The following is an 18,954-nucleotide window of genomic DNA, read 5'->3' on the forward strand; positions in this document are numbered from 1 at the left end:
CGGATGCCGAGGTCACAGCCGAGGGTCCCCGCGGCCGCCCCCGGCCCGCCCAGCCCGCGGCCCCTCCCCGCGTCCCAGTCTCCTCCCCGAGGGCCCGGGGCTGGGCCGCCACTCCCTCCAGCTCCCGCCCTCGACCGCGCGCATCTCATTCCAGCCCTCATTCCGCGCATTCCAGGCTTCCTCCTTTCAAACCCCAGGCCGGGGGCGGGGAGAACCCGCAGCTCCCGGCTCCGCCGCGCTGCCGCGTCCCCCAGGTGAGTGGCCCGGCCGCCGCGCCCCTCGGCCGCGCCGCGGGCGCTCTTTCCTTCCCGCCTGGGACCTGCGCGCCGGGCCCGCAGTCCCCCTCTCCCGTCTCCGCTCTCCCGCTTCCCTCCCTTCCGCCCTCCCGCGCGCGCTCTGTTCCCCCAGCTCCCTTCCTCTCCCGTTGACTCACCCCGCCAGGAATAGGGATCGCCTGTGCTTTCCCGTCAGTCCCCTTCTGGGAAAACTCCTCCCTCTGCTCCGCCCCGCTCCGCGCACCGGCCACAGCGCGCTGGACACCGCGCACCGGACACCGCGCACCGAGTACCGCGCGCCGGGCGGGGCGAGCTGGGTTTGGGCCCGCGCGGAGTCGGCTCCGTCCCGCGATCCGCCTTCATCCCCGCCCAGCCGGTCGGCCCGGGGCCGGAGCCCGGGTCTCCGCTCGCTGACCCCGCGTTGTCTCTGCAGCGCCCTCGCCCGCCTCTCCGGACCTCAGCGGAGCCGCGGCTGGAAGAGCCGCGGGGCTGGCTCCGCGTACCCGCCCACCTCCTCGCACCCTGGGACCGGTAAGACGGCTGCGCGGGAGGAGCTCTCACCCGGGATCGGACTTAGGGGCGAGCCGGGCACGTGGAGTCGCGCGAACCGCGAGGCTGGGGTGGGCGCAAGGGCCAGGAGTAAGGGGAGCGCGCGGAGCCGAAAAGACTGGAGGCCGAGCCCAGGTCGCCGGCGGCCGAAAAGAGACCTAGCGCCCGCGCCTCTCTTCTGCTGGGCGCCTCTCGGGCTTGGAAAGGGTGTCTTGGCGATTTCAAGCCGAGGCTTTGCGAGAGCGGAGAGGACCTCCGCCAAAGGTCCCCATTTCCCAGGACTTGAGAAGCGTGGTGCGTTCCGTGCTGGAGGCCAGTGAGTCTGGAGGGCAGAGCTCCACAGCCCGAAGCGAACGTTTCCCCGGAGTGAGAGCAGACCCGGGACTCGCGCCTCGGTGCACTTGTGTGTCGAGCGGAGAGGGGGTTCGGGGCCAGACCTGGCAGGTCAGTGATGAGTTCACGTGGCGTGTGACTGTGCCGCCTCCTTAGCTCCGGGTGTCTGAGGGTGATACCTGCTCACCCATGACTCACCTACCTTCTAGGAAGCATGTTTGTTTGTGTTGAACGGGAGCGCCTTTCCCCCCCCAGAAAAGCTCTGTTTGTCTGTAAGCTGAGTGTCTTGGAGGACTAGCGAGATGCCACGTCTCTCAGTGTGTGTTTCCCCCGTGAGGATGTTGTTCCTGGGCGGGACGGTCCTCCCTCCCTGCAGGAGCGGGGGCAGGACACCGAGTCTCTGGTGGTGTCTGTGCCCAAGGAGCTGGCGGTGGCTGTGGGGCTGTGTGGTCCCCAGGCTTCATTCGCCCTGGACCCGCGGAGCTGGAGGGAAGCTGTGCACACCTGCCTCTCGCAGACAGCTGTCTTTCTGTGGAGGTCGGTTTTGTTCTTGCCTGGAAGAGTTTAGGGAACACGTTGGTAGAAAGTTTAGGGAAGCTGAGATTCTTGCCTTTTGGTGATGGGGTGGGTTGTTGATAGTGAGACTTGGGCATGTTTGTGGGAGGGGTTGGACACCCTCCCCCCAGAAAGAGCTCATTTTGCATCTTGAGATTTGTGTAGGCAGTGCTTTTATTTTTTTGATTAAAAATTAAAAAAAAATTTTGTAAAAGTTACTTTCCGTTTGCAGTTACAACAAAGTACTGGCTATACTCCCTGTGTTGTACAATACATCCTTGAGTTTGTACCTGTCTGACACTCAATAGTTTGTACCCGCCCTCCCCCCCCAACCCCCACCCCCTTGCTCCTTCCACCCCCCACTCCCCCACTGGAAACCAATAGCTGGCTCTCTATATGTGTGAGTCCTGTGTTATATTCACTAGTTGTATTTTTTGGTTCCACATGTGAGTGATATCATACAGTATTTGTCTCGACAGTGCTTTTAAAGTTGGCCCCAAGGACAGAGGGGAATTGAACTACTGGTCCAGCTCTCCTTGGAGCCGCCTGGGAGTCAAATGGAAGGACCCTCATTCTTGATGACTGACTGAACCACCAGGCACTGGGATGTAGGGAGGGTGTTTTCCTGCCCTCCTAGGGGGGAAGGCTGCCTCTGAGTCACTTGGTTGACCTGTGGGGAGGCCCTTCTGGATAGCTGTTTCCCCATCTCTTCCTTTCTGCTATGCTTTCTGTTTTCTCTCCCTTTGGAGTTTTACCACTGGAAACATTTCAGAGGGTGGAACTGGGTGGGGTGAGAGCCCCAGTGCCCAGGAGATGGGCAGAAGTTTGAGACTGACAGCATGTGAGGAGGATGGGGGCCACAGACTGATCCTTGAGTTATCTCTTCATCCCATGACAGAATGCTGTGGGCATCACGTTCGGGGCTTCTTGCCAGGAAGGGCCGAGATGCCCTCAGGGGTAGGGACTCCCACTGGTCCTTCATCCACCCTGAGGACACAGATATTCTGCTGGGAGCCACCTCCTCCTTCACCTGCTCAGGTCAGGTGTGTGGGTGGGGCTTCCAGGGTGTCTGGTCTATAGGTGTAGTAGAAAGGACTCAGGTTTGGGGTCAGACATAGCACGGTATAAATCCTGACAGTTACTACCTTTAAGGCTTTGGGCTCAGTTTCCTGATGAGTAATGTGGGAGGGGTAATTAGCATCTATCCAAGAAATTTTTGTGGTGAAAATTCAGTGTTTGCAGAGCAACCTGCACAGTGGAGGAGCAGCCAGTGTTTCCTAACCCGATTTCACCACAGAACCCCTTTATCCAGGAAATTTCCTAACACCTTTGCTAAACGCTGCCCTGTCATTCATGATTATTTAGCAAAATGGATCGAGCGTTTGCTGTGCGCTGAACCCTACAGGTTTCCTGTCTCGGGCTTAGGAACCGGGCTAGCTAGCAGGAGGTGGGGTTTGGGCTTTGTCACTGAACAGCACAGGGTCTCCGTGTTCAGATTCCAGTCTTGCCTTGCCCCAGGGTGAACTTGCTAAACGTTACAGAACTCTAATGTCAGCACCAAACCCCCTCGTACTAAAGATGGGAAGCACTCCCTATGGAGAAGAGTATAGAGAGTCCTTAAAAAAACTAAAAATAGAGTTAGTATATGATCTAGCTATCTCACTCCTGGGCATATATCCGGAGAAAACTATAATCAGAAAAGATACATGTACCCCTATGTTCATAGCAGCACTATTTACAATAAATAGCCAAGACATGGAAGCCACTTAAATGCCCATCGATGGATCAATGGATAAAGAAGATGTGGGATCTATATGCAATGGAATATTACTTGACCATAAAAAGTATTACGTATGAAATAATGCTATTTGTAGCAAGGTGGATGAACCAGACATTTTTATACTGAGTGAAGTAAGTCAGACAAAGACAAATACTGTCTGATACCACTTACACGTGGAATCTAAAAAAAAATGGCAGAAAAAAACTTATTTACAAAGCAGAAATAGACTCACAGACATAGAAAGCAAACTTACGGTCACCAAAGTGGAAATGGGTGGGGGAGGGATAAATTAGGAGTTTGAGATTAGCAGATACATACTACTATGTATAAAATAGATAAACAAGTACCTACTGTAGCAAAGGGAACTCTACTCAATATCTTGTAATAAATTATAATGGAAAAGAATATAAAAGATATATATATATATTTGAATCATTTTGCTATACACCTGGAACTAGTACAACGTTGTAAATCATGTTGCAAATCAACTATACTTCAATAAAAAATTTAAAAATAATAAATATCAAGATGAGAAACTGAGGCCCTGGTGGGACCATAACTTGCTTAAGGTCTCACTGCTGGCGAGTGGCAGAGCTAGGACTAGAGCTCCACTCTGGTCCATTCTGATGCCTTCTCTCTCCTGCTCTGGGGGGGCGCAATGCCCAGACCACTGGCCAGCTTGGTCTAACAGGTGTGGAGTCTGGAGCAGTCCGCCTGGGGATGTCTCCCATCTTGTGGCTCAGATAAGCTTGTTTGGGCAGAAATACTCCCTTAGGAACTGTGGAACCTGAGAATGACCTCTGGAAGGGGGCAGGGACTTCAAGAGGTCCTTTTTTTTTTTTCCTATTTTGCCGCAATGGTGTCATGTGGGATCTTAGTTCCTTGACCAGGGATCGAACCCGTATTCCCTGCAGTGGAAGCTCGGGATCTTTACCACTGGACTGCCAGGGAGTTCCCTCAAGAAGTCTTTAAAATGCACCCGCCTTTCTCCTCCTGGGCCCGCAGGTCACTTAGCCAGGTGAGAAGCGATCCTGTCCTTCCTGGGACAGGTCTCCTGGGATGCGGAGCGCAGCCGGCTTGGACTTCCGTCCCGGCCTTGTACGGGTGACTGTCACAGAGCGTGGCAGTGGAGGACATGGTGGCTTTCCTGCTGCCGAGGTTGGGCCCGAGTGGCCTGCCTGCCTTTGCCCCCTGTGACCTGTTGCTGGCAGGGGCTGAGACCACAGCTCCCTTTCAGGCTCTGAAATTGTAGCTGAACAGCTGCTGTCGGCTCCCCGCTCCCGGCGGTGTGACCAGCTCGGGGCCCAGGTGGACGTGGCGGCAGCGCTGTGTCGCTGGCACAGCCTCCAGCTCTAGGATCTCATTCCAGCTTTGCCTTGACCTCTCCTGAAATGACAGTTCTTCCTACGTTTCTGGTTTTGCCATGTGGACAGCAAGGAGATTCTGGCCACTTCCTCTCATACTATTCATGTCCATGGGGTTCTCAGGGCAAGAATAACGGAGTGGTTTGCCATTCCGTCCTCCAGTGGACCACGATTTGTCAAAACTCTCTTAGGTGGCCCTGCATGGCATGACCCATAGCTTCACTGAGTTACATGAGCCCCTTCACCATGACAAAGCTGTGATCCATGAAGGGGGTTAGTTAGCATCACTGACTTGACAGACATGAGTTTGAGATGAGAGCTGGTGAAGGACAGGGAATCCTGGCATGCCACAGTCCCTGGGGTCACAAAGAGTCGGACACGACTTGGTGACTGAACAACAGCCCTCTGCTGCCAGGTGTGGTCCTGGAGCCTCAGCTGTTGCAACTGGCCCTTTGGGAAGATTTCCACTGGAACTGCAGCCCCCTTCTCCCCAGGGTGCCCACACCTTCTGGCCTTTTGCCCATCAGGGAGATGGGCCCAGCTCCCTGCTGTGTGTCCTGCTGGGGTGGGCGGCCCCCATGGTGGGCGGGCCCCCATGGGTGGGACTCGGCTTCCTTTGACCCAAACTTCATGGGAACAATGGACTTCAGAGGAGTCACCAGGGGCAGGAAATGGAGCTGTGCTGAAGCTGGGTGACTGTCGTGGGGGAGGGGATACACATCCGGCCTGGAGGAAAGGCAGGGCGTTGGGGGCAGGGCAGAGGGCACTGGGCCTGGCCACTGCCACACAGGGTGGGCCTCTTCTCTGCAGGGGCTGTTGACTCAGAGACCTGGGCTGCTGAAGCCCACTCTGGCTGAACCTCCTACTCAGTGTCTTCTCAGCAGAGGTGTCCCTGGGGTCTGCAAGCCCAGCTCACTCCCACCAGAACCACGGTCCTCCCTTCCTGCCAGCTCCCTGGATGGGATGTCTGCGTGAATGGGCCTGGCTGGGATAAAAGGCCAGTCTTGTTTCTTCCTGGCTGACAGCCACCTTGGCGTTAAGCCTTGAGTAATCGTTGACTGGGCAGTGGGCAGAGGTCTGGGTGGGGAGGCAACTGGTCTGGGTCAGCTGGACGACAGAGAGGGATTATTCCGACCAGGACAGGCAGAGGGAGATCCTACCCAGAGCAGGTGGCAGAATGTTCTGGGAGATGAAGCACTCTTATCTAGCCTTCATCTTTGTAAGAGCAGAGCTGACCTGGGAGAGAGCTAAGGCGGCTTTGGGAGAAGTGAGTCAGACCACTTGCTTTTCCTCAGTTCAGGTGGCCTTACTCACAGATCGGGTTCTGGGGACCTGAAAGAAACTTCTGGGCTCTGGGAGGAGCCCCGACCAGTGGGAGGAGGTGAACATGGCAAGGCAACCCACGTTGTCCTGGTTTAGCCCTTCTAAGGAGCAAGGCTTCCCAGGTAGCTCAGATGGTAAAGAATCTGCCTGCCAACGCAGGAGACACAGGTTCTATCCTTGGGTTGGAAAGATCCCCAGAGGAGGAAGTGTCAACCCACTCCAGTATTATTGCCTGGAGAATCCCATGGACAGAGGAGCCTGGCAGGCTACAGTCCATAGGGTGGCAAAGAATTGGACAGGACTGAGCAAGGAGATCCAACCAGTCCATTCTAAAGGACATCAGCCCTGGGATTTCTTTGGAAGGAATGATGCTAAAGCTGAAACTCCAGTACTTTGGCCACCTCATGCGAAGAGTTGACTCATTGGAAAAGACTCTGATGCTGGGAGGGATTGGGGGCAAGAGGAGAAGGGGACGCCAGAGGATGAGATGGCTGGATGGCATCACTGAGTCGATGGACGTGAGTCTGAGTGAACTCCGGGAGTTGGTGATGGACAGGGAGGCCTGGCGTGCTGCGATTCATGGGGTTGCAAAGAGTTGGACACGACTGAGCGACTGAACTGAACTGAACTGAGTACTAACACACACACAGAGGGCAAGACTAGTTGATGTGCTTCCTATGGATCCTTTGCCACATTCCAGGTCAGACGTTTGAACATTTGGTCTAGGGGGCGCTTCAGAAATGAATTTGAGGAAGCTAGCAGTCAGCGTGCGTTCACTCACCAAGTCATGGGGAAAGAATCTAACTTGGGTGTAGGATTTTCTTGGGTTCAAGAGAATTGAGTGTGTTCTGGCTGATAAGAGCGGTAAGAGGGATTTGGAGCTGACTGAAAGATCGCCCTGTGTCCTGGTACGACCTCATGACGCCCTGGGGCGAGGTCTCTAGTGATGTGTCACAGGGCTCTTTTTTTTTCTGGCTTTGTGCTCTTATCAGTTCTGTGGGTGTTCAGGACAACAAGCACAGAGGACGACCGAACCAGGATTCAGAACCATCTCAACTGGCTAGGAGGCTGAGGTTAAGCAGAACTCTGAAATTAAAAAAATTTTTTTTCAGTTAAAATAAATACATGCTCATTATAGAACACCAGGAAAATAAATACATAAAGGGGAAAATAAATTAGTACCTAGGACCACAACTTAGGGATGAGTACTGTTGGTATTTTGGTATCAGTTCAGTTCAGTCACTCAGTTGTGTCCGACTCTTTGCGACCCCATGAATCGCAGCATGCCAGGCCTCCCTGTCCATCACCAACTCCCGGAGTTCACTCAGACTCACATCCATCGAGTCAGTGATGCCATCCAGCCATCTCATCCTCTGGCGTCCCCTTCTCCTCCTGCCCCCAATCCCTCCCAGCATCAGAGTCTTTTACAATGAGTCAGCTCTTCGCATGAGGTGGCCAAAGTACTGGAGTTTCAGCTTTAGTATCATTCCTTCCAAAGAAATCCCAGGGCTGATGTCCTTTAGAATGGACTGGTTGGATCTCTTCGAAGTCTAGGGGACTCTCAAGAGTCTTTTCCAACACCACAGTTCAAAAGCATCAATTCTTCGGCGCTCAGCCTTCTTCACAGTCCAACTCTCACTTCCATACATGACCACTGGAAAAACCATAGCCTTGACTAGACGGACCTTTGTTGGCAAAGTAATGTCTCTGCCTTTCAATATGCTGCCTAGCTTGGTCATAATTTTCCTTCCAAGGAGTAAGCGTCTTTTAATTTCATGGCTGCGATCACCATCTGCAGTGATTTTGGAGCCCAGAAAAATAAAGTCTGACACTGTTTCCACTGTTTCCCCATCTATTTCCCATGAAGTGATGGGACCGGATGCCATGATCTTTGTTTTCTGAATCTTGAGCTTTAAGCCAACTTTTTCACTCTCCACTTTCACCTTCATCAAGAGGCTTTTGAATTCCTCTTCACTTTCTGCCATAAGGGTGGTGTCATCTGCATATCTGAGGTTATTGATATTTCTCCCGGCAATCTTGATTCCAGCTTGTGTTTCTTCCAGTCCAGCGTTTCTCATGATGTACTCTGCATATAAGTTAAATAAGCAGGGTGACAATATACAGCCTTGACGTACTCCTTTTCCTATTTGGAACCAGTCTGTTGTTCCATGTCCAGTTCTAACTGTTGCTTCCTGACCTGCATATAGGTTTCTCAAGAGGCAGGTCAGGTGGTCTGGTATTCCCATCTCTTGAAGAATTTTCCACAGTTTATTGTGATCCACACAGTCAAAGGCTTTGGCATAGTCAATAAAGCAGAAATACATGTTTTTCTGGAACTCTCTTGCTTTTTCAATGATCCAGCAGATGTTGGCAATTTGATCTCTGGTTCCTCTGCCTTTTCTAAAACCAGCTTGAACATCAGGAAGTTCACGGTTCACATATTGCTGAAGCCTGGCTTGGAGAATTTTAAGCATTGCTTTACTAGTGTGTGAGATGAGTGCAATTGTGTGGTAGTTTGAGCATTCTTTGGCATTGCCTTTCTTTCGGATTGGAATGAAAACTGACCTTTTCCAGTCCTGTGGCCACTGCTGAGTTTTCCAAATGTGCTGGCATATTGAGTGCAGCACTTTCACAGCATCATCTTTCAGGATTTGGAATAGCTCAACTGGAATTCTATCACCTCCACTAGCTTTGTTCGTAGTGATGCTTTCTAAGGCCCACTTGACTTCACATTCCAGGATGTCTGGCTCTAGGTCAGTGATCACACCATCGTGATTATCTGGGTTGTGAAGATCTTTTTTGTACAGTTCTTCTGTGTATTCTTGCCATCTGTTCTTAATATCTAAATGGCTGTCTGGGGAGGCCTTACAAATAGCTGTGAAAAGAAGAGAAGAGAAAAACAAAGGAGAAAAGGAAAGATATAAACATCTGAATGCAGAGTTCCAAAGAATAGCAAGAAGAGATAAGAAAGCCTTCTTCAGCGATCATTGCAAAGAAATAGAGGAAAACAACAGAATGGGAAAGACTAGAGATCTCTTCAAGAAAATCAGAGATACCAAAGGAACATTTCATGCAAAGATGGGCTCGATAAAGGACAGAAATTGCAGTTATACTCTATTCTTTTTTTTTTTTTAAGCTACTGAATACTATGTGCTCAGTTGCTAAGTTGTGTCCGACTCTTGGCGACCCTCTGAACTGTAGCCCACCAGGCTCCTCTGTCCCTGGGATTCTCTAGGCAAGAATCCTGGAGTGGGGTAGCCATTCTCTTCTTCAGGGAGTCTTCCCAACCCAGGGATGGAACCTGAGTCTCCTGTGTTGGCAGGTGGGTTCTTTACTACTAGGGCCAGCTGGGAAGCCCCAAACAATATTGTACCATACAACAATTTATTTAACTGTGCCCTACTGGACTTTGAAAAACTGTCTTCAATGTTTAACCAATTCAAAATTGCTTGACATCTAGCTTGTTTGCCTGTCTGAAGATGAAATCTAAAAAGTTTACTTGTAAAATCGTGCGTTTAAGTTCAGAACATCAATTATATGTTGAATAGGAACTTACTGTCAATCCTTGTGGGGAGAAAAATCTTGAGGTTTTTGGTTGAGGAAGGAAGTGGAAGGGAAATGAGCATTTATTAAGTGCCTACTGGGTGCCAGGCAGTATTCTAAGCATCTGTCTCGAAATCTCTCATTTAATCTTTGTAGCGGCTCTGTGACATAGGCTTTTGTTGTTTTTTTAGCCTCTACTTTACAGAGGAGGATTCCCAGGTGACTCAGTAGTAAAGAACCCGCCTGCTAATGCAGGAGATGCAAGTTTGATCCCTGGATCAGGAAGATCCCCTGGAGAAAAGAATGGCAACCCACTCCAGTGTTCTTGCCTGGAGAATCCCATGGACAGAGGGGCCCGGCAGGCTACAGTCCATGAGGTCGCAGAGTCAGACACTACTGAAGTGACTTAGATAACTTAGGTTACAGAGGAGGAAGAAGTTACATGGAGATTAATGTGGGGTGGGAGTATGTGCCCAGGTCCATCTGGTTCTCTGCTGCGGAGCCAGTGGTGTGGGAGGGGCCTGCAACAGGAGGGCTGAGTCCATTGCGGTGCTCTGGCCACACTGGGAGCCTCTTCTGGTTTTGGAGGGTGGACACACCACACCCAGGGAGCATGGAGCTGTGGTTGCCTCGGCCAGGATGGAGCAAGGGTGGCTGCTGGCACTTCTCTCCAAGGAGGCAGCCCTTTTTTTCGGGAGCAGCAGACCCCTCCATCTGATCTGCAGTCCATTTGAGGAGGGAGGACCAGGTGGAACCACATCCAGTTTCTATTTCTATGAAGAATGTGTTCGGGATGCTTCACAGGAGGCCTCCGCGCTGGCTGGGAGATAGCATCAATGACCTCTGGGATCTCGCCTCCACCATGTGGTCCTGTCCTCAGTTTCTCCACCGGTAGGGTTGGGGCGTATTTCCCACTTGGACTTTCTGGAAAATCCATCCTGCTAGAGGGAGGTAATGCCGGAGGAGAGGCTGAGAGATGTGGTGGTGGGGGGAAGGGCAGTGTCTGAGGAGGGAGATGTGGTGGTACTGCATGGCACCCCCATCACCCTGTGAAAGCTGAGTGGACAGGTGTCAGGGGCAGGCTGCCCCCGGGGCTGGGGAGGGGAAGATGCCCTGGCGGGGGGTAGTGGCTGCGAGCAGACTGCATCGCTGTGCCGTCTGATGGGAATGTGAAATTGTACGTTAAAGAAGCGAAAAGAAACTGACCAAATGAGTATTAATAATATATTATTAAGCTACTGTGTCTGCTTACTGTGTAATCAATAGTAAAACAATATAATGAGATTGTTACGTTGCTTCTCATACAAAGGGTTGGAGATCCAGCCTGTGTTTTATACTCATCGGCACGTCTCTGTCACCCAGCCACACTTTTCAAGTGCCCGGCAGCCACATGTGACTGGCCACTGTTTTGGACCATGTAGGCTCACAGATGGCCTGCTCTTTCTGCTTCTCATCAGCTATGTGGCCTGGGGCAAGTTTTCAGACTTCAGTGTGTCTTGTTTTCCACTTTTTTTTTTTTTTTGGCCTTGCCTAGCAGCGTGTAGGATCTTTGCTCCCTGACCAGGGATTGAACCTGTGCCCTGTACAGCAGAAGCACAGAGTCCTAAGAGGGAAGTCTCTTATTTACCCCTCTTATGAATGGGGGCAATAATAATAATGGTGCCAAGCCCATATGGTTGATGTGAAGATTAAATTAGGCAATGTTTGTAAAGTGCTTGGTTTTTTTGGCTTGGCACGTATTAAACTTTGTGTGAAAGTGAAAGTGTAAGTCGCTCAGTCGTGTCCGACTCTTTGCAACCCCATGGACTGTGTGGCCTGCCAGGCTCCTCTGTCCATGGAATTCTCCAGGCAAGAATACTGCAGTGGGTTGCCCTTTCCTTCTCCAGAAACTTTCTATAAAGTGCTTATCAAATAAATGACCTGTAACTGGTCCTTAACCCCTGGACAGGCTAGAGGGGCAGGTGGTGATGAACTTGGGAAAGCCCTGTTGTAGGGGGATCTTGTGCTCCCTGGGCGGGCCCCCTAGTTCTACAGAGTGAAATGGGTTCAGATCAGATGGGCTGATCCACAATTGCTGCAAAGAGGGTCGCCTCATGGGAGAGAAATGTCGGCACCCCAACGACAGGACAGGACAGGGCAGGGTCCAGACCTCAAGAGGTGTGTCCTGGGTGTTTGTCTGCTTGGGGCTCGGAGCTCTGCTGCGTGGTGAGGATGCTCCGCTGTAAGTGGCAGGACCTCGAGTTGGGATGGGAGGCGGGTTGCTTCCAGCTCTTGGGAGTCGTGCTGCTTGTGCAGGAGAAGGGAGACAGGATCAGTGGCTTCCGATACCCACCTTGGAGCTCTGCCAGCGCCAGCAGTGCCAGCTCTCTGTCTTGGCATCAACCCCCGACCCCCCGGTTGCACCTGCCCTTGGCCAAGCCATAGTGGTCACAGAGCATCCACTGTGTGCCAGGTGCTGGGCCAGGTGTGGTGGGGGGAACCTGGAAGGGAGGGCCTGGTCTCTGTGCTCGAGGGGTGTCCCATCAGGCAGGGGAGACACCCTGAGTGGCAAACACTGAGAGCCTGTGGGGGTGTGCCAAGGAGGGTGACGGGGAAGCACAGATCAGTGCTGAGGGGGTGCCCAGGGAAGAGGATTCATTCCCACTTGGAGAGGGAGCAGCCAGGGAAGGCTTCATGGAGGAGGAGGTACTCGGGTGGGCTTTGAAGGATGGGTATTTGACAGCTGTGTGTGTGGGTGTGTGTAAGAGGGACAGAGAGAAGGAGAGAGGGAGGGAGGAAGCGAGTGGGAGAAGCGTCTGCAAGAAGACAGAAGAGGTAGTGATTGCGGGGCTGTGGTCATGAGACAGTGGGGAGGGGAAGTGGGGGGAGATCACTGGGCTTTATGACGAGATTGATTTGGGGGCCTCTGGGCAGAATAAGGAGGACTTGTTAAGAGTTTACTTGTCAGCTTGCAGTAGAGTTTTCTCCTTGTGATGTGTCCGTCCTGTGGGCTTTTTTTTTCTTTTTGAATTTATTTGGCTCTACTGGACCTTAGTTGTGCCATATGGGATCTTCAATCTTCCATGCGGCCTGCAGAACATAGGATCCAGTTCTCTGACCAGTGACTGAATGGGGGTCCCCTGCATTGGGAGTGCTGAGTCTTAGCCACTGGACCACGAGGGAAGTCTCAGTCCTATGGACTTTGACAGATGTTCAGAGTTGGGTGGTGGCCACCATAATCAGGGTCCATGACTGTCCATTTCCCCAGACAACTGCCCGATACTGCAGCCCTATCGCCCTTCTCCCACTCTGCCCTCCCCGATCTCCTCTCACTTCTGTGGTCCTGTCCTGCTGTGGAATCACACAGCATGGAGCTTTGGGCTCTGTGGGCTTCACTAGCAGGGCCCTCCCTTCGACCAGGTGGCGTGTGGGTCAGAAGATGCTGAGTTGTAAGGATCTCATTATACAACATCCCACGGTGTGCTTGGCCACTGGCTGGTTGAAGGACTTGGGGTATTTCCAGCCTTTGTTGATTGTGTAAGCTGCTATCATCTCTGACGTGTTGGTTTTTTGTGAACACAGGCCTCCATTTCTCTTGGATAAATGCCTAGAGTGGGACTGCTGGGTCGCACCCTGCATGTATGTTTAATGGTGTAAGAAACTGCCAAGGGACCTCCCTGGTGGTCCAGTGGTTAAGACTTTATGCTTCCACTGTAAGGAGGATGGTTTCAATCCCTGGTCGAGGAGCCAAGATGCTACATGCCTTGTGGCCAAAAACAACATAAAACAGAAGCGATATTGTTAACAAATTCAATAAAGACTGAAAAAAAAAAAAGAGAGAGATCCACATCAAAAAAACATCTTAAAAAAGAAGCCGCCGAACTGTTTTCCCACGTGTCGCGTCTTGCATTCCTCCCAGCGGAGCGGCGGAGCTCCATTGCAGAGTCTGTTGTAGCACGTGGTGCTGTCGCGTTTCCCTCCGGCTTGTTTGCGCCATCCCCCAGGGTGTGTAGTGGAATCTCATCGAGGTCACGGTTTTAATTTGCATTTCCTTGTTGACTACCCTGTGGAGCATCCTTTCAGGTTAGTTACTTGCCATTCATACAATTTCCTCGGGGAAATGTCTGTCCAAATCTTTTGCCTATTTTTTTCTTTCTTTTGATTGTTTTGTCTTTAATATTCTGGTTACAAGTCCCTTCTCAGACGTCTGATTTATGGATTTTTGGAAAACTTGCCTAAGGAGAAAATTTCCAAAAGAAGATGGTGGGTTAATTCTCTTTGCTGTACAGCAGAAACTAACATTGCATTATAAAGCAACTGCGTGTGCTCAGTCACCCAGTCGTGTCCCACTCTTTGTGACCCCACAGATTGTAGCCCGCCAGGCTTCTCTGTCCCTGGGATTTTCCAGGCAAGTATACTGGAGTGGGTTGCCATTTCCTTCTCCAAGGACTCTTTCTGACCCAGGTATTGAACCTGGATCTCCTGTGTCTCCTGCACTGGCAGACAGATTCTTTACTACTGAACCATTTATACTCCGGTAAAAAAAGAGATATGTGTAAGAAAGCAAAAAGAAAACCAAAAAACAAAAAAACCCTGTTATTTGAGAACATGGTGATTAACTTTATCAGGAATAATACTGCTTTATCATCTCATTCTTTTTTCTAAGTTTATTATTTATATGTATTTATTTATATTTATTATTTTCAATCTTTTAAACATTTTAATGTATTTATTTTTGGCCACTCTGGGTCTTCCTTCGGGCACAGGTCTTCTCTAGTTTCGACAAGCGGGGGCTACTCTCCACTTGCAGTGTGTGAGCTTCTCTTGTCACTGAACAGGGACTCTAAGCATAGGCTTAATAGTTGTGGCTCACGGGCTTAGTTGTTCCGCAGCATATGGGATCTTTAGTTAGGGCATGTGGGATCTAGTTCCCTGACCAGGGATTGAACCCAGGCCCCCTGCATTGGACTCACAGGGTCTTAGCCACTGGACCACCAGGGAAGCCCCTGTCATCTCATTCTCATCCACGGAGTTTCCAGTGCTATTTCTGTCCCTAGTCTCTGGTACTCACTACACGTCATTTTGTTAAGATAATTATTACCTTAGATATCGCATCCCAGTGTGTTTTTAACAACCTGACGTCTTATTGTAAACAATGTTCTTGTGTGCTTAGTCAATCAGTTGTGTCTGACTCCTTGTGACCCCAGGGACTGTAGCCCACCAGGCTCCTCTGTCCATGGGGATTCTCCAGGCAAGAATGCTGGAGTGGGCTGCCATACCCTTCTCCAAGGGATCTTCCAACCCAGGGATCGAACCCAGGTCTCCCACATTGCAGGCTGATTCTTTACCAGCTGAGCCACCAGGGAAGCTTCTAAACAACATTCTTAAATGTCAGAAAATGTTCTTAAATAATCAGAAAAGTAAAAAATCACAATTGGGTATAACTGGAAGAGGACTAAATGATCTTCCAGCGTAACTCTATAAAGATCTTCCAGCCTAAAATAAAGTGAATATTTTATTTCCTCCATCCAGTTTATTACATATTCATACATAGGTACATGTATGCTGTGCTGTGTGCTGTGCTTAGTCGCTCAGTTGTGTCCAACTCTTTGCAACACCATGGACTCCTCTGTCCATGGGATTCTCCAGGCAGGAATACTGGAGTGGGTTGCCATGCTCTTCTCCAGGGGATCTTCCCAACCCAAGGATCGAACCCTCATCTCCTGCATTGGCAGGCAGATTCCTTCCCCTCTGAACCACCAGGGAAGCCCAGATACATGTATAATGATACATCTATATGCTGTTATAAACTCTTGAGAGTCCCTTGGACTGCAAAGAGGTCAAACCAGTCAATCCTAAAGGAAATCAACCCTGAATATTCATTGGAAGGACTGATGATGAAACTGAAGCTCCAATACTTTGGCCACCTGATGTGAAGAGCCGGCTCGTTGGAAAAGACCCTGATGCTGGGAAAGACTGAGGGTAGGAGGAGAAGGGGACAACAGAGGATGAGATGGCTGGATAGCATCACCAACTCAATGGACATGAGTTTGAGCAAACTCTGGGAGATAGTGAAGGACATGGAAGCCTGTCGTGCTGCAGTCCATGGGATCACAAGGAATCAGACATGACTTAGCGACTGAACAACAAACAACATAAACTTTTCTAAGATATTGTAAAATAAAAATGGAAAAATAAAGTGTGAAGAAAAAGATGGTGGGTGTGGTGCACAAATTTGGTGTCCTGAACCTTGACCTTTCTTAGGGTGAGGTGGGGGTTGGGAGTCCCCTAGAGAAAGACCTTCTGATAAGGTGAGAAGTGAACCCGGTCTTCTGTGAGGTCCTGCCCCGCACAGCATCTGTCTCAGATCAGGAGACCCCGGTGGCATCTCTCTAAGTGCCCGTGCTGGCCGGCCACGCTAGACTTCCCTGGGGCCACTGGGCCAGGCTGGGGCAGCCCATCAAGAACAATAAACGCTTGTGTGAAGCCTGGGTATCAGCCGCGTACATGGCCTCGTTTCTGGACAAGATGACCTTGCATCCTGGTATGGAGGTGGGGCCTTTGCTGGCCTGCAGGAGCTGGGGCCTGGTGGGTGTCTGGCTGGTGCAGGAGGGAATCACAGGGTGAGTTTCTGGGTTAGGGTGGGTCCTGGGTTGTGTGACCTCGGCCTGGAGTCCGAAGACTCCGGCCACTGGAATTTCTACCCTGGTCCGGGTGTGGGTGGGGGGGTGGGTGGCTCTGAGACATCAGGACATTCCTATGAAAATGACCCAGGGTGGGGTGGGTGCTGCCTCCTGCCTCTCTCCAAGCTCCATCCAGCCCGTCCCACTCCTGTGTGCTGGGGGCTGGGGTGCTGCCCACATGCAGGGTCCTCACTCTTCCGCCGGGCAGGCCTTGCCCAGGGATGACCAGACAGTGGTCAGAGCTGAGGATGGGGTTCCCTCTGCCCCCACCCTTGGCTCCCTGATGTCATAGGTCCTAGGGTGCTCTCCCAGCAACGCCAAGGGCTCCTACCTGCTTCTCCTCCCTAGGCGGGGCCTTGTGCTGCAGGGGTGCCCAGCCTGGGCACTGCCTTTGTCCTGAGGCAATGCCCAGGACCACTGCCACTGCTGGGCACCATCCCGCACTCTGCAGGGGAAGGGGGGTAGCACTGGAGTGCGGCAATACCCACCCCCTCCCCTACTACGTTACTAACTGAAAGCCACGTTATTAACTGAAAGCCACAGTTTACATTAGGGTTTGATCTATGTGTTGTGTGCCCTGTGGGTTTGGACAAATATCTAATTGCAGGTGACTGACGCTAGTGGTAAAGGACCCGCCTGCCAATGCAGGAGACATGAGACCCGGGTCCGAATCCTGGGTCGGGAAGATCCCCTGGGGGAGGTCATGGCAACCCACTCCAGTATTCTTTCCAGGAGAATCCCATGAACAGAGGAGCCTGGCAGGCTACAGTCCATAGGGTTGCAAACAGTCGGACATGACTGAAGCGACTTGCACGTACACACCATTGCAGCATTGGATGGGCTGGCTTCAGTGCCCAAAGTGCCCGTGCCCGCCTCGCTCATCCCTCCACGGAGCTTCGCATGTCCCCACAGTGTCGCCCTCTCCGGATATCCTGTAGCCGTGATCCTGCATCCGTAGCCTTTCTCGATGGCTTCAGGTGGGCCTCCCGCGGGAATATGCCTTGAGGCCTCCTCCATGTTCTTCCTGATTTGACAGCTTATTTCTTTTCACCATGAACAATATTCCACTTTCCCCAGCTCTTCTGTTTGTCTGTGGGGAGATTCTGAGGTCCAGGGAGGGGACATGGCCCCAGGTCTGAACGTGGAACTAGTTTGTTTTCCTTCTGAGATCAGAGGGACTTCAGAACTGCTTCATCAAGGCCGCTTGGGGGCCCCAAGGCAGGCCCCCAGGGTAGGGTGGGGGTGGAGGGCCTTGGGCACCCATTTCCTGGATGCTTTAGGGCTTGGTCCACATACACCCACGGCCTGGCCATTTGGGAGGAGGGCTGGGGTCAGAGCTGATGGGGTGGCGTGCTGGTGCCTCGCCCTCATTGACATTGCTGCCCCTGGGGGGGTGGGGCATCTGGGGATGGGCCTCAGCCTGTGTCTGCTCAGGGATCTTATCTCCCATCTTTCTTTGCTTCTCTGAGCCTCTCTGTCCCTCCCTGCTGACTCCTCCCTCTGGCCTGCTTCCCTCTCCTCCAGTTACCTCTCTCCGTGCCCCTCACCCCTCCTGCTCCTCACCTCCCACTGTCCAGGGGCGATGCTCCTCACTGTCCATCCCCCCCCTCCGTCATCCATCTATCATTCCTTTGGGAGCCAGCCAGGTGCCTTGTCTGTGGATATGAGTCATCCTGGTCTTCACAATCCTTACTGCCTCTGCTGTGTATCTGCAAGGATGTAGCCCCAGAGAGTCATGGCTTGCCAGGTCGGTATCCCCTGGCCAGTGTGAGGCCCAGTCAGGCCTCTGACCCTGGGCTCCACAGCGCCGCCCTCCTGGCCGAGTCTGGCTCTCCGTGACTTTGGTTCCAGCACACGTTCACACTGGAAGGTCTGTGCCTGCTCCTCTTGCCTTCTTCCTTTCCACCCTCTCCCCATCCTGTCCTGTCAGGAAATGGGATGCAGTCGACATCCCCACTGAAAGGAGAGGGAGGGGCGCCCTGCTACCCTCCAGGGCTTTGCTGTTTATCCCATGCGGTCCCTGTCACTGCTCTGCAAGGGGTGCGTGTCTGGTTTGGTTTCCAAGGTGAGGACGCAGGAGCTTCAGGAGGTAATTGCAGAGCTGCTCAGAGGCAGACCTTAACCCAGGTCCTGAGCCTCTGAACTTCACGATGGACACACGGCCTCATGCTCAGCTTCTTCAGAGCTGCGTGCGTTCAGGGAGGAGGGGGTACTGCCCAGTGCAAAGGGACCGTGGGGGCGTTTGGGCATCATGGCCCCCGGTTCTGTGTGGTTTTTTGCAGAAGGCCCTTTGCTGGCCTCCTGTGAGTGTTGTTTAGTCACCAAGTCGTGTTTGACTCTTTGCAACCCCATGGACTGTATAGCCCGCCAGGCTCCTCTGTCCATGGGATTCTCCAGGCAAGAATACTGGAATGGGTTGCCATTGCTTATTTTTAAAAAGTGTGGTGGAATACGCACAACTTGAGATGTGCCGTTTTAACCACTGTTACGTGTACAGTTAGTTCAGTAGCATCATCTTGTGTTACCATCAGCCTCCGTCTTCAGAACTTTTTCAGCACTCCAAACAGAAA

At 51.9% G+C, this 18,954-nt stretch overlaps 1 protein-coding gene across 1 annotated transcript in view; it reads left to right on the forward strand.

Moving 5' to 3' along the window:
- The first annotated feature begins 351 nt into the window (after positions 1–351).
- TEAD4 (TEA domain transcription factor 4) overlaps positions 352–18,954 on the forward strand; it is a 63,099-nt gene continuing 44,496 nt past the window's right edge. Inside the window, exon 1 of the mRNA XM_044940972.2 lies at positions 352–806. The gene's annotated coding sequence lies outside the window, so the exon portion shown is untranslated. The remainder of the gene's footprint in view (positions 807–18,954) is intronic.

This window comes from Bubalus bubalis, chromosome 4 (assembly GCF_019923935.1).
Source record: "Bubalus bubalis isolate 160015118507 breed Murrah chromosome 4, NDDB_SH_1, whole genome shotgun sequence".
Lineage (NCBI taxonomy): Eukaryota > Metazoa > Chordata > Mammalia > Artiodactyla > Bovidae > Bubalus > Bubalus bubalis.